The 15,977-nt window shown below is 44.3% G+C and overlaps 1 protein-coding gene across 4 annotated transcripts in view; it reads right to left on the reverse strand.

Moving 5' to 3' along the window:
- The window catches only part of PARP6 (poly(ADP-ribose) polymerase family member 6), a 628,157-nt gene that overhangs the window by 42,203 nt on the left and 569,977 nt on the right, over positions 1-15,977 (reverse strand). The window lies entirely within an intron of this gene.

Here is a 15,977-nt window from a genome sequence, read left to right on the forward strand (position 1 = left end):
TAATGAAGCAATTACAGCGGTAACCGCAACTAGAAGTGCTGTGGCTGTTTCTAAGGCTGTTCCCAACGCCACCACGGCAGAGTCGAGTCGCCTCTCACATAACCCAGTATGCCATCACTTTTTGTCGACTCAAGCTCAGAAGAATAGCCTTCGAGTTGACCTGGCAGGGCGAGAAGCACGGCTCACAGCAGACTATCAAATGGTGAAAGAGAAACTGATCAATAGCTTTACAAATGCCTCATCTAATTCGACTGCAAAAGAAAAAATACCTTCTAACCTTGCAAATAGACTGCAGCAGTCAAGGAACGACACCTTTAAAGCTCGCACCAGTACACCCTCCCAAAAAGAAGTCCATCTCCAGTCAAACATGTTAGCAAATATCAACTCAAAATCAGTAAGGGATTATTCCAGTTCTCTTCATCATCGAACGAAATAAAACAGCAACTTACCAACATGCTACAAACGAAAGTAGAGCAAGCCAACTAGAAGAGCCGTCCAGTCAAGACATAAATTCAGACACAGTTAATAAAGAGAATTTACCAGTGGCAGCCGGTATACAGATCCACAACAACGTACTAGCAGCTACATCATTAGCTTTGATACCATTTACTAAGCTATATGAAACCCTAAGTGAAACATCAAAAGATCAAAACGTATTGCTGCAAAATCTGGTAACCAAAATCGTGACTCTCCAAGAAAACAATGCTTACCTTATGGCAAGAGTTGATCGCGAAGCCGAGATTTCCTTCCAATGGCAAAACCGGCTAGGCGACCTTGCCATGAGAGACCATACTGACAAAACTGATCTAATGGAAGCGATGTTAGAAACACTGAAATGGGTCCGACATGCCGATGCAGTGAGATCTGTGGCTGTCGGAAATGATCAAGACAGAAGACACTCACAGAAAGCAAGATGTGGAAGTGAAAACCCAATAACAAATGTAACACAAAACATTTTGGCACCCTGTGGAAAGACTAAAACTAGGAAAACTATCGTCCAAAATAACAACGACGGCCCCTCCCAAACTAGTGAGATAGAGTGCCCTCCACAATACTCGACCCAACGGCCGCTGTCTCTGTTCAAGACCCTGACGAAGGCGCAACTGCGTCCGCAAATCAAGTACCTAATTGCAACTCAGCACCAACTAATAATTTACCCAGTGCAGTCCCACTAGTCGAACAGCAAAACACTGATGGTGTAGTTCCCATAACAGGGAAGCTCAACACCTTAGGAATTTTCATGGGGCCTGCAAAGACGCTTGAATTTTCACAACAATCAAAACCTGGTGAAAAGGTAACAAAAGTATCGCTTTCCAAACAGAATCTAAGAAAGAGAAAACTTAATGTGAGCAAAAACCGATCTAAAACTAAACAATTCGTAAGAAATCTTTCCACCCCTCAAAAGCTGAGTCTTTTTTCTCGCTGTCCACACAACACTAAATTGGACAGCATTGCGTCAGTGACCTCAGCTAAATCAGTGTGAAGCGCAATCGCTAATCCAACGGTGGTGGAAAAACCGAACCCAAACAAAAGAAGACGTTTGGAATCCGGATCAGAGGCAGATAGAAATGACTTAAGTGTTACCGACCTATGTGACCTCTCAACATATTCAGTTGAATCCGATGAAACAACGTCGCCCACACAAGATCTAGACAACTCACACCCTAGCGTGATGAGTCCTTGTCCAGCTGTGAAGAAATCACAGCAAGAAAAAACAAAAAAAGATCAATTTCCAAATGTAAAAGCGACGCGCTCTACTCAAAGTCGCTCTTCTGGTCCCGACTCAAGTCAAAACGAGAAGAATAAAAGGGTATCTGACCGAAACACAAAGGCAAGCACGACAACGCTAAATCCAAAGATAACGGCTGCACAGTGGCGAAAACAAAATCTAACTAAATTAAAAGAACCATTGAATGCACTGCAGACCAAACATCATAATCATTGGAAGGTCAGGCTTGAGAACATATTTTCTGATGACGTGGTAAATTTAAATCGCAAAAATGTGATGTCTTCTACATAATTTCCCCACACTAAGAACGATAAATTCAAATGACATTGCAATCGTCGAATACATCAATGAAGACTCATTAGACAAAGTCTATTTACACATCAACTCTCAAGCTGTAGAAAATACACTAATCTCCGCCAAAGATGAATTGATGTTGTATGGCTTTGATCTAACTTTAGAGACCAAAAAAACTAAAAAATGTCCTGAAAAAAGACCTACTGAAGATCGTGAGTCTACACATGAACAAAGACGAGAAGCTCTCAGAAAACGATTCAACGTAAAAGAAAGAGCAGAAAATGAAAGACACTCACAACCCTCTACACAAAAAGCTTCCTCAAATTACATTTCACAAAACAAAACCCAAAGAACCTAGCTATTGGAAACCATCAGTGATGACACAAATGTATTAATATCATGGAATACCAGAGGCTTCCGACACTTGTTTCAGAACTTTGAGATCTCCCTGGAAAACAATTTTGCTGTCTGTTTACAGGAGACGTGGCTGCGGGAGGTACCATTAAGGGATGGCTACTCTATGTTGCTCAATCCCGCAGGGAAAAATCAACTCGGTCGCCCTTTCTCAGGTCTGCTGACCATGATAAACAATGCAAATGGTTGGGAGATTTTGCAGTCTTTCTCCCCAAATCTATTTGTTCAAGGAACAATACTGCAAAACAAACTGGGCGTGGGTGTAAAATCAAATCACCTGCTCCTACTTAATACATATTGGAATATAACGATGATCTCTACTCGTCGATTCATACAGTCAATAACAAAAATCATTGATGACAGCATGGAAAGCTACATCAACTTGAATGTGATCCTAGGTGGAGACTTAAATTTCTCCTGGTTCGAAGATGGCAAGATCCTCACAAAGCATAAACACCAAACCAATGTAACCGGTAGAGGCTACCAATTCCAACAAGCACTGATCACCACAAACTGTATGATGTTGAATGGTCAAACAAGAGGAGACATCCCTCCAAATCACACGTGGCACCGGGACGGGTGCAAAAAAATAATTGATTACATCTGGGCCTCTAAAACGATGTGTCATGATAAAACATCTGAAGATTTTGGATTCGTCACTCAGCGACCATAATCCGCTACAATTAACTTGGAAAGCGCTACCAAAAACAGCGATGAGTAAATTTACTCAGTCGATGGAAGTAAATCAAAGAGGCAACAGACTCAAAATAAATAGTCGACAAATTGAGAGTCTAACTAAAAACATGTCTTCAACAACTGTTGCTGCGAAGGACAAATTAAATTATACGGCACTGCTGGCACAGTTCCAAACCAAGTACAATCATGGTGTCATGATCTCTGCTTCCAAAAGGTCAGGGTTTTCCCAACTCCCTTGGAAGCAGATCCATAACCCAGGTTCCGAGTGCCAACCAGTCCCAATTGGGACCTTTTGGACCCAGTCCTGGCGCCAGTGGCACCAGGCTCATAAATATGCCCAGTCCCAGCGCTGGAAGCGCCGGGCTCATAATGCTTGGGTGGACTTACCTGCAGCAGACCATGCTGCTTACTTGCCTGCCAGTTGAGCCTCTGATCCTCTTCTGTTTGGAACTACTTTTCCTGTTGGGTGGGGCTGGAGCCACTCCCTAGATTCAGAACACTGGAACTCTTCTGGAAGGCAGGAACTCTTTTCTTACCAGGAACTCTTTTCTTACTTAGGCGTGGCTGTGGAAGGAGACACCTAAGCACTACAGGAGGCTATTTAAACCACACCCGGTGGATGAATCTTGCTTTGCGTTATTCTGCATCCTCTGCAGCAGAACGCTCATCGTGTCTTCTGCATCGGATCCTGGGCCTAAGGAAAAAGGCTTACCATCCTGAATCCAGTCTTCAGCAACACCTACAAAGACAAGAAAGAACAGGTTAGCATTCCGGCATCTGAAAGACAAAGGCTTACCTACTCTTCGTGCGCTCCGGAGGTCTTCACACTGCATTCCGGCATCTGAAAGACAAAAGCTTACCGACTCTTCGCACTCTCCGGAGGCCTTCGGCGCTGCATCCTGCATCTGAAAGACAAAACAAGGTGCGTTTAAAGACATTGGGGAACTTTAATACTCACGTGCCATTACTCCTTTCCACATCAACCCCAGTGGGTATTCCGGCACCCTGCAGCCGCTCCGAACTCGTACCTGCAAAATAAAAGACAGTTAGAGCGCATCGTGAAGCAGGCAACAAGCGCTTACTTACGTGCTTCCAGGCGCTTCTATTCATCATACGGACTCCATCTTCAACTCACTTCAGCCCGTCATCCGCCATCGCCGGAACCTGCAAAATAAGAGACATCATTGCTAAAGACTTTAAAGACAATAGAATTACTCGAAACTTACCGTTCGTGCAGTAAACGACGGACAGCAGTCCTCTGAAGTCAAGAGGCCTGCGCTACCGATCCAGTGAAGAAACTGATTACAGCACCCTGCCCCGAGGCAGATGGAGAGCTCGGCATTCACTTACCTAAGGTGAGAGCGTTAACCTTTGGGGGTCTACAGGAGAGCAAAAAGGGAAGAGATAGGGACACCCCCAATAACCCCAGTTCATTAATCCCATATTTTCTGTCTGCAGACATCTTACTCTTGAAGTCAGGCATACAGTGCACAGAGGTCCAGCCCAAAGAGCCAACCGGGTGCTACACATCACCTTTGAAGATACGGCATTCACCCAGTCAAGACCGGCGCCTCTGCGAGAATCAGGTGAGCGTTACAGAACGCAAAGCCTACCGCAAAACACTCGCCCAGGCGCTATGGAACCTCGGATACTGACCACCTAGCCCGGTTACTTGGGGAACTAAGGGCAGAAGTGCATGCAGCTCGTCAGGAAACGAATGCTCTAAGAAGGGAACTAATTATTTCCAAGGAGAGAACAGACGGTCTTGCTAGACAATTGCTACAGTCACAAGCCGGACAAACCCCGTTACCCGCATCAGGGGCAAATCTTCCTTCAACATCCTCTATGAATCCAGTGCAGATCAACCTACCTGGGAATGTACCTCTGGCTCCGCCCGAACGATTTTCTGGTGACCCAAAGAGGTTTGCAGTATTTATCAATCAGTGCCGGTTGCACTTCTTATGCCGGCCAGCAGCCTTTCCAACTGATCAAGCTAAAGTAGCTTTTGTACTTTCGTACCTTAGTGGCAATGCGGCAGACTGGTCGATCCCTCTAGTTAATCAAGATGATCCGGTTCTCCATGATTTTCAAGCCTTTCAGCTTAGTATGGAAAAACTGTTCGCAAGACATTCACAGGGGCAGGCCTTGGACAATGAGCTTCTTTCGTTGCGACAGGGTAATCAAGACCTTTTGGCTTATATTGCATCTTTCAATAGACTAATAGTGGAAACTCAATCGCCTGAGGACAAAAGGATTACGCTGTTTTACAGAGGTCTACGTGGAGAGCTCAAAGACGTTTAGCCCAAGTAGTGAATCCCCCACAAGACTGTTCGGATTATATAGACTTGGTCGTTCAAATAGATCATAGACTGCAGAACAGGAAGGCCGACCGTTCCAAGTTTGATGCTCGAGTATTTTCCAAACCGCCAACTCCTTCCAAAGGAGTAGACTCCCGGGAACCCATGCAAATAGGGGGTCTGAAAGGTCCTCTAACACAAAAGGAGCGGGAAAGGAGAAAACAGTTGCAATTATGCCTATATTGCGGAAACTCAGGGCACTTTCTTCGAGACTGTCCGGTGAAACCTGCCAAGAAGGCAGTAGGAGCTGCAGTTACCAAAGTTACAAACTCTGAGCAGGGAAACAACCTCGCCCGACAAGAATAGAGGTCCTCTTGCCGAGCGTGAAAACCAGTTCCGTGACCTCGCATTTCGTGATACCTATGGTCCTCATTAGCCCTGATAATCCGGATCGATTACATGCAATTGAAGCTTACGTCGACAGCGGTGCCATCGGCAATTATGTGGATCATGAAATGGTTTTGAGGATGAATCTAACTCTTTGTCCCAAGGCTGTAAAGGATGTCATTACTACAGTGGATGGTACGGAGATAGCCTCCGGGCCAGTAACGCATACCACTCAAGAAGTGACGCTAGTAAGTCAAGATGGACACCATGAGAAGATCGTGTTCGATGTGATCAAGGCCCCTCAGTTTCAGATTATTCTAGGAATACCTTGGTTAGAGAAACACAATCCTCTGATCGATTGGCGAGCAAGAACAGTCCAGTTTCCAGAATGTGTCTCTACTTGTCACCTTCCACCTGGTGTTGCACTGGCAGCAATTTCTTCAGAGACTCCCCAGTTACCTTCCGAATACCTTGAATACCAAGATGTTTTCCGGAAGGATCAGGCTAACACTCTACCTCCTCATAGGTCTTATGACTGCCAGATAGACCTGATACCTGGATCTACTCCTCTTTGTAGTAGAATTTATGCTCTCACCGAGCCTGAGAACCTTCACCTTCGACAATACCTGGATCAATACCTGGCGAATGGGTTTATTCGTCCTTCCAAGTCCCCTGCTTCTTCAGCTTTGTTCTTCGTTCCAAAAAAGGAAGGAGACCTTAGAACTTGTATCGATTATCGCTCCCTAAACCAGATCACCGTTAAGAATAGATATCCGTTACCTTTGATCCCTGAACTCCTGGACCAAGTCAGAAAAGCATGCATATATACAAAGCTGGATCTTAGAGGAGCTTACCACTTGGTACGAGTAAAAGAGGGCGATGAATGGAAGACTGCCTTCCGCACCAAGTATGGGCTATTTGAATATCAGGTCATGCCCTTCGGACTTTGCAATGCCCCGGCCGCCTTTCAATATTTTATGAACGATGTCCTCAGAGAGCTCATAGATGTGTGTGTTGTTGTTTACATCGACGACATCCTCGTTTATTCTTCATCGGAATCTGAACATCGGAAACACGTGAAAATGGTCCTCTAAAGATTGCGTCAACACAAGCTTTTCGCTAAGTTGGAAAAATGTGTTTTCAACGTGACTGAAGTTGAATTCTTGGGGTTCATATCACCTGGAGGAGTACGTATGGATTCAAAGAAGGTCGATGCAGTTCTCAAATGGCCAACACCATCCTCCGTAAAAGGTGTGCAAAGCATGTTAGGCTTTGCTAACTTTTACCGCAGGTTTATCCCCGAATTCTCTCGAATAGTCCAGCCCATCACTGCCTTGTTAAAGAAAAACAAACGTTTTGAATGGTCTACCGAGGCGGAACAAGCTTTCCAGGATTTGAAGACTAAATTTATCTCTGCACCAATCTTAAAACACCCTCGCCCCGAACTCCCCTACATCGTGGAAACTGATGCTTCAAGCCTTGCCATGGGGGCAGTTCTATCACAAAAGGACCCGGTAACCAATCAGTTGCATCCCGTGGCATTTTGGTCCCGCAAATTCTCGCCTCCTGAAATCAATTACACGATTACTGACAAGGAACTTCTGGCTATCAAGTCTGCCTTTAAGGCTTGGCGGCATTATCTGCTGGGGGCCCGACACACCGTTACTGTGATTACGGATCACCGAAACCTGCAATATTTGAAAACCGCAAAAGCCCAATCCTCTAGACAACTCCGTTGGGCATTATTCTTTGCCGAGTTTGACTTCATAATTACCTATCGACCTGGTACAAAGAACGGTAAAGCTGATGCCCTTTCTCGGATGGGAGTGGAAGAACACTTGATCAACCCTAAACCTGTACCAATCATTCCCGAACAAAGAATTCTGGGTGTAATCGCCACAGAATCCATAGAGGAAGTTAAGGATAAAGCCAGGCAACTTGTAACTCCAGCTGACATACAGAATTGGCATCTGCAGGGAAAGGACTTTGCAGTAAAGGACAACTTATTATATTTCCAAGAACGATTATACCTACCCAGCACAGATTTACAGAAAAAAGTAATCTCTTGTTATCACGATTCTTTAATGGAAGGTCATCCCGGTATGGCCAAGACCTCAGAAAAGATCAAGCGCTACTTCTGGTGGCCGTCTTGGAAAAAAGATATCAGAGACTTTATAATGTCCTGTGGAGTATGCGTCCAAAACAAGAGTCAAAAGGAAAGACCAGCAGGCCTCTTACGCCCTATTGACATCCCACCTCGCCCTTGGCATACGCTTTCTATGGACTTCACCACCGATCTACCTCCATGCTCCGGATACAATACGATTCTAGTAATCGTGGACTTATTCTCCAAGATGGCGCATTTCATTCCGCTCAAAGGCTTGCCAACAGTAGCACTTCTGGCCCGAGAATTTCTCGAAAACATCGTCCGACTGCACGGTTTTCCTTCGGTTCTAATTTCGGATCGAGGTAGTCAATTTATTTCTCATTTTTGGCGAAGTTGCTGTCGGTCGGCTCAAATTGATGTGAGACTATCGACCAGTCACCACCCTCAGACCGACGGACAAACCGAGAGGACCAATCAAACTCTGGAACAGTATTTACGCTGCATGGTGCAACAAACTGAAAAAACTTGGAAAGACATCCTTTGGATAGCCGAATATGCCTACAATAACTCTGTCCATTCGGAAACTGGGAAAACCCCGTTTTTTCTTTTGTACGGCAGTCACCCTCGAACCTCGGAGTTGGATCCCCTCCAAGATCTTGAAACACCAGCAGTAGACTACCTGCATTCTACAATCACCCAAGCCTTTAAGGAAGCTGTTTCTCACCTTCAAAGGGCTAAAGAACAATACAAGAAAGGAGCAGATCAACATCGGAAGGAAGACCCTCAATATCAAGTAGGGGATCAAGTCTGGTTATCCACCAAATATCTACCCCTAAAAGGGCCACGCACATTCAACCCAAGATACCTTGGTCCCTATTCCATCACTACCATAGTAAACCCAGTAGCGGTCAAGTTGGACTTGCCTCCGCACATGAAGATACATCCGGTCTTCCACGTCTCTCTATTAAAACCCGTGCAACCTCAAACCCGACTAACTAAATCTCCAAAACCTATCCTAGTTGATGGAGAACTCGAGTTTGAAGTCAAAAGCATTCTGGACTCCAAGATCTCCAAATCTAAACTATTTTACCTAATTGACTGGAAAGGCTACGGCCCCCAAGAGAGATCCTGGGAACCTGCTGAATATGTCCACGCTCCTCGCCTAATGAAAAGATTTCACCGAACATTTCCTGACAAGCCAAAACCCCCGGAGAAGCCCGGTTTGGGAGGGGCCTTGAGGGGGGGGTACTGTCATGATCTCTGCTTCCAAAAGGTCAGGGTTTTCCCAACTCCGCCACTCCCTAGATTCAGAACACTGGAACTCTTCTGGAAGGCAGGAACTCTTTTCTTACCAGGAACTCTTTTCTTACTTAGGCGTGGCTGTGGAAGGAGACACCTAAGCACTACAGGAGGCTATTTAAACCACACCCGGTGGATGAATCTTGCTTTGCGTTATTCTGCATCCTCTGCAGCAGAACGCTCATCGTGTCTTCTGCATCGGATCCTGGGCCTAAGGAAAAAGGCTTACCATCCTGAATCCAGTCTTCAGCAACACCTATAAAGACAAGAAAGAACAGGTTAGCATTCCGGCATCTGAAAGACAAAGGCTTACCTACTCTTCGTGCGCTCCGGAGGTCTTCACACTGCATTCCGGCATCTGAAAGACAAAAGCTTACCGACTCTTCGCACTCTCCGGAGGCCTTCGGCGCTGCATCCTGCATCTGAAAGACAAAACAAGGTGCGTTTAAAGACATTGGGGAACTTTAATACTCACGTGCCATTACTCCTTTCCACATCAACCCCAGTGGGTATTCCGGCACCCTGCAGCCGCTCCGAACTCGTACCTGCAAAATAAAAGACAGAGCGCATCGTGAAGCAGGCAACAAGCGCTTACTTACGTGCTTCCAGGCGCTTCTATTCATCATACGGACTCCATCTTCAACTCACTTCAGCCCGTCATCCGCCATCGCCGGAACCTGCAAAATAAGAGACATCATTGCTAAAGACTTTAAAGACAATAGAATTACTCGAAACTTACCGTTCGTGCAGTAAACGACGGACAGCAGTCCTCTGAAGTCAAGAGGCCTGCGCTACCGATCCAGTGAAGAAACTGATTACAGCACCCTGCCCCGAGGCAGATGGAGAGCTCGGCATTCACTTACCTAAGGTGAGAGCGTTAACCTTTGGGGGTCTACAGGAGAGCAAAAAGGGAAGAGATAGGGACACCCCCAATAACCCCAGTTCATTAATCCCATATTTTCTGTCTGCAGACATCTTACTCTTGAAGTCAGGCATACAGTGCACAGAGGTCCAGCCCAAAGAGCCAACCGGGTGCTACACATCACCTTTGAAGATACGGTAGTCGCCCAGTCAAGACCGGCGCCTCTGCGAGAATTAGGTGAGCGTTACACATGGAACCAATTGTAACTATATAAAGAAATATGAATTTAGTACCTTAGTAGCTCAAAAAAAGAGACAATTACATCAAGATCTTCGAAAATTGAAAAAAGGACCAGATTTCAACAAGCTTGCGCTAATGAAACAACGCAAAATGAAATACCGTAATTGGTTGAAATGCTTCGCAATTATGAGAGACCAAGAGCGAGGTGAGAAAATTCTAAGGATGATTATCTGTCACAAAACTAAGGAATTATGGAGCATCATAAACAACAAAGATGTATTTCAGAATGCTAAAATGCATCATAGTATATCAAAAGTAATCTGGCAACAACACTTTGAAAAGGTTTTCACAATCAAAGAAAATACCAAGGTCAATGATATTCCAACAATTGCTCAATTTTGGGACACAAACGAATCCAAAGAAGACATCATAACAGCTATTAAACACCTAAAAAATTCAAGAGCTGCTGGGCCAGATGGCCTCACAAATGTGATGCTAAAAGCAAACAACGAGCTTTGGGCAACATTTATCGTACACTTGTTTCGAGCAATAGCCACGACGAAGACCTTGCCTCACTCGTGGAACTCTGCCATCATAGTTCCCATATTCAAAAAGGGAAATCGGGACGACCCGGCAAACTATCGTCCCATTGCCCTCTTGGACATTGTGGGCAAGATTTTTGCAACCTTTCTACAGCAGAAGCTTTCGAAATGGGCCTCAGCCACTGGTCACTTTGATATACGTCAAACTGGCTTCACCAAGCGTGTTGGCACAGAATTAAATCTGAAGATACTAAACGTGCTCAAACTAGAAGCCCTGAAAAATGGTAAAAACCTGTTTATTGCATTTATAGATATGAAACAAGCGTTCGACTCATTAAATCGACATAAATCATGGACAAAATTAAAGAAATGGTCCTGTCCACCACAATTATTGCAACCAATAATGGCTCACAAAGACACTTCTATCAAAGTATGAATAAATGAGGTAGGGGACCTGTCTGAGGAGATAATAACTAACAAGGGAGTTGAGCAGGGATGCCTCTTGGCGGCCCTCCTCTTTAAACAATTTATATCTGATGTCTCTGAAGCTTTTCCATCGGTGCAATGTTTTCCACCAAAAATAATCAGAATATCAGTTGGACCATCTACGCTGATGACATTGTTCTAATAGACTCAACCCCCATTGGCCTTCAAAGACTGTTAGTAGCTCTTAATAGCTACCTAATAGACAACGATCTAGAAATTAATGTAGAGAAGTCTAAGATCGTGGCGATCGGTGACTCATCCAAAAGACTAATCAGAAAATTTAAATGGAAACTTGCAGACGTGCAGATAAAACACGTCCCAGTGGTCCGCTATCTAGGCATCCAATTTAACACCTCAATTAGAGAAGTCGAATGGATGGAAGACCTAAAACAACGCATGATAACTTTTTCACTGCAAGGGGCAAAGTTACACGCCGAATACGGAAAATTTACATTGAACCCTGTATTAACCTTTTACTCCCAAAAAGTGATTCCATCGATCACATTTGGAGCTGAAGCTGCCTGGAATTTAAGTTACAAAATGTGGTCTTCCTTCGAGGGAACGTTTTGGAGACGTATTTTCAAACTGCCAACGAGTGTATCGATGATCTCCATAAGACACGAGCTGGGAATTGATTCCATGCACAATATTGTTGTATGGAAATCTATGGCCATGCTACGGAAGATGTCACTAGAAGATCCGGTTCCCGCGTATCAAATCTTATCCTTAGACCCCTCTAATTCATACCATGGCATTCTGTTAGAATGGATAACCAGATTAAACAGGATACTCGAATATGCAGACATAAAATGGGAAACATTACTAGCAACACCGCAAATTGCCAAAAAAAAACAGAGAATTGAACTGGATCCAAAATTTGGAACGAAGAAATGTTCTGAAAACCTCAATTGATCTAGGACTAGCAGTCAACAGCTTAGATGGATTACCAAAATATCTGCGAACATTTCCATCAAGGAAACATCGAAATCAATTCTTGAGAGTTTGATTAAATGCACTTAGAACCAAGGAGATCTTATGGTTTAGACGCGACACACACGTCTCCAATAATTTGTGTAGGTTTTGTGAACTTTCGACAGAATCATTGAAACATCTGATCACGAAATGCCCACATCTCACGCATTCGCGAACTAGTTATCTCGGGAGCTACGCGCCTGTTGATGGTGACACTGAAGGTTGGTGGTACAGGATACTTTCGAGTAATAATGTACCACTTACATGTGCAGTATGTGACTTTCTAGAGCACAACCTGAAGGATGATTTCCTCATTTCAGCAAATACCAGTGTTGTATGATAACCAACTTCTTGAAATCAATACATTGGATGCTGTGTTACGTTGGAAATAATTATACTGGAAACAACAATACTGTGAATTTATGATTCATGTGAACTATCTTGGTTTTCTTGATTGTAATTGAAGTTTGAAATGCAAACTAATTGTTACAAATAAAATAAAAAAAAAATAAAAAATGTGCACAGCAGTGGAGATATTCTGTGTTTGTGAAGTATAATGAAAATCCATGATGGAGAAGCCATGTTCTTTACGTCTTGGAATGCATCAAGCTGGTATTTGTATTTTATTTATTTATATAGCGTGCCTGGCCCAAAGGCATCTGGGCGCATTTCTTGAGGTTACAGAGGCATGGTATGCAAGAACAGAGAACATTATATATAAAAATATATATACGAACAGTACTTAAAAGATATTTACCAGATAATATACAAGATAATTACAGGTGTTGGTCAGAACGGTACATCTGAGCTCACGGGACGGACAGAGAGCAGTAGTGATAGATGAGATCACTGAGAACGGTGGCGGCTTTGCAAGTCCAGTGCTATAAGCCACAATTTAGCTTTGCTCTTAAATGTGTGGCAGGAGGGTTCAGATCTGAGTGGATTGGGAAGTGAGTTCCACAATTTAGCAGCAAGGACTGGGAAGCTGGCCACCCCCCCTGCTTTCTGAAGCTTGAACCTCGATAGTGAGAGTGTGCTTGGGCTGTCCTCTGTGGGCGGATGGAGGTGTGTGGTGTGAAGCGTTTCACCAGGTATTCTGGGGCTTGGTTGGTCAGACATTTATGCGTGAGTGCAAGTGTTTTGAGGGAGATTCTTTGGGAGACCGAGAGCCAGTGTAGCGTGCGTCTGGAGTCAGATATATGCTGGTTCCTAGGGATATTTAGTGCTGCCCTAATAGCATTGTTCTGTGTTACCTGTAACTTGCTTAAATTCATTTGACTAGCCCCTAGATAAAGGGCATTGTAATAGTCAAGCTTCACCATGATGAGGATTCTGGCAAGGATGGTGCAATTGGCTGTGGTAAGGAAGGGTCGATATGCTGTGATGAGTTTACGTGTGTAGGCTGATGAGGAGATAACCGTGTTGGTTTGTCTAGTGAGAGACAGGGTTGCGTTGAGATAAATGCCTAGAGTTTTTGTGTCTTTGGATACCTTGATCGTATTGCCATCAACGATGAAGGATTTGAATGCTGGATCTTATCTATTGAGTCTGTGGTGGGAGCCTAGGATGAGAAGCTCTGTCTTCTCATCGTTGAGGCAAAGGCTGTGCTATGCCATCCAAGCCTGGATGACCAGATAGACATTGTTGAGGGCTTTAGAATTGGCTGTGTGGTCACCAGTGATAGGAATTATTATTTGGGTGTCATCTGCGTAGTGTTGGTGACACCCAAATAGTCAAAAATATCGAAGAGTGGCTTTGTGAACACGTTATAGAGTGTAGGTGAAATGCAGGATCCTTGAGGGACCCCCCCACGGGACTGGGGAGGGTTCAGCGGAGGCCGAAGAGCAGAAGACCCTCATGGATCTATTCGCCAGAAAGGATCTAATCCATGTTGTGGCTTTGTCAGAGAAGTGGGCTGCAGATTTAAGATGATAGCAAAGAATTTGATGGTTAACCAGATCAAATGCTGCCGATAAGTCCAGCAATAGTAAGAGGGCCAACTTGCCCTTATCTTTAAGGTCACCTACTTGAGTTTTTAAGTTGATAAGGGCGGTTTCTGTTCCGTGCCTTGGTCGGAAGCCAGATTGTCTGAGGCCTAGGAGTTTATTAGATTCTAGATAATCCTGATAGGCGGCTTGGTCCAGTATTTTAAGTAGAACAGGGACGTTGGTGATGGGCCTGTAATTGGTTGGGTTGCTTGGGTCCAAGGAGGGTTTTTTGAGTAGGGGATGACCAAAGCATCCTTAAGGTTATCCGGGACGATGCCTGTGTTGAAGGACGATTTTATGAAGGCAGTGATGAACAGTGCTAATTCGTAGGTAGCCGCCTTGATGATGGGGGCTGGGCATGTGTCACCTTCACAATTTGATGGTTTAAATTACGGATGATGTTTTCCACCTCATTAATGGATACTGGTGTAAAGCTAAAAGGTTTGTGGGTGTGTAAGGGCGGGCTGGTTTTGCGAGTGGGACTACTGTACTGCGAGTCAGTCTGTAAACTGCTTTTTTGGCATCAATTTTAGTTTGTAGTGTGGAGATTTTATCAAGAAGCGCTTTTTGTATATTGGAGCACCATATGGTATCATTGCTACCGGTATCAGGTGGGACGGCTGGTGATTCTAGTTCTTTAAGTATCTTAAACAGCTTTTTATTATTTGATTCCGCTTGCAGGATACGCTTGTTCTAACTTGGAAAATTGCCTCTTTGTAGTTGAGGGAGGTTATAAAAAGGCTGTCCTTATTCGCATCTGAAGGATGGCTTTTCCAACGGGCCTCAGAGTTTCTCTTTTCCTTTCAGAGTGCTTCCAGGTGTGGTGTGAACCACGAGTTGAGGTGTGCACGAGGTTTAGGTTTCTGCAGTTTGATAGGGGCGATGGTATTCAAGCCTTTAAGAATGGTTTGATTGAAGGTGTCGATTAGGACTGTGGGGTCTGCGCACAACACTGAGGCATTGTTCAGTATAGGTAGGATTAAAGGGAGCAGTTTCCCCTTAGTAGTGTCTCTTTTGTTTCTAGTGCTGATGGAAGGTGCAATGTTCTGTTTAGAGCATTGGTTATTTGCTTTGATATAGAAGGTTATCGTATGGTGATCTGACCAGACGCAAGGGGTGTTAGACACTATGTTGAAGTTGCAATTCAGATCGACTAACCAATCAAGGGTTCTCCCTTTGTTTTGAGTAGGTTCCAGGATGCGAAGTACAAAGCCCATATCAGTTAGTGTACTAGCAATGTCCAGGGCTTTAAGGTCGTTGGGATCTTGGTGACCAAAATTGAAATCCCCTAGTAGGATAATTTAGGAATTAGGCTTGGTGTTCGTAGCCAGGAGGGATGTGATGTCATCTGCAATGGTGGAGGCTGGTCCTGGGGGCCTATTTATAAGGTGCAAGGTGATGGTTTGGTTGGGTGAGATAGGCAATTTGACAGATAATAACTCTGTTGAAGGCTTATGCTGATTAGGTATGAGTCTTCTATAAATAAATAAAGGCGACACCTCCTCCTTTGGATTGGTTAGTAACCAGGTCTCCGTAATGGCTAGGAAATCTAAATCTTGGACTGAGATGAAGTCTGCAATATCCAACACGTGAGCATGGAGTGACCTGGCCTTGACAGTGGTTTATGACTTTAAAAGGGAGGTGAAGTTGTTCCTGTTTTCCAT

The sequence above is a fragment of the Ambystoma mexicanum genome, chromosome 11 (assembly GCF_040938575.1).
Source record: "Ambystoma mexicanum isolate Mex_15411 chromosome 11, UKY_AmexF1_1, whole genome shotgun sequence".
NCBI classification, from domain to species: domain Eukaryota; kingdom Metazoa; phylum Chordata; class Amphibia; order Caudata; family Ambystomatidae; genus Ambystoma; species Ambystoma mexicanum.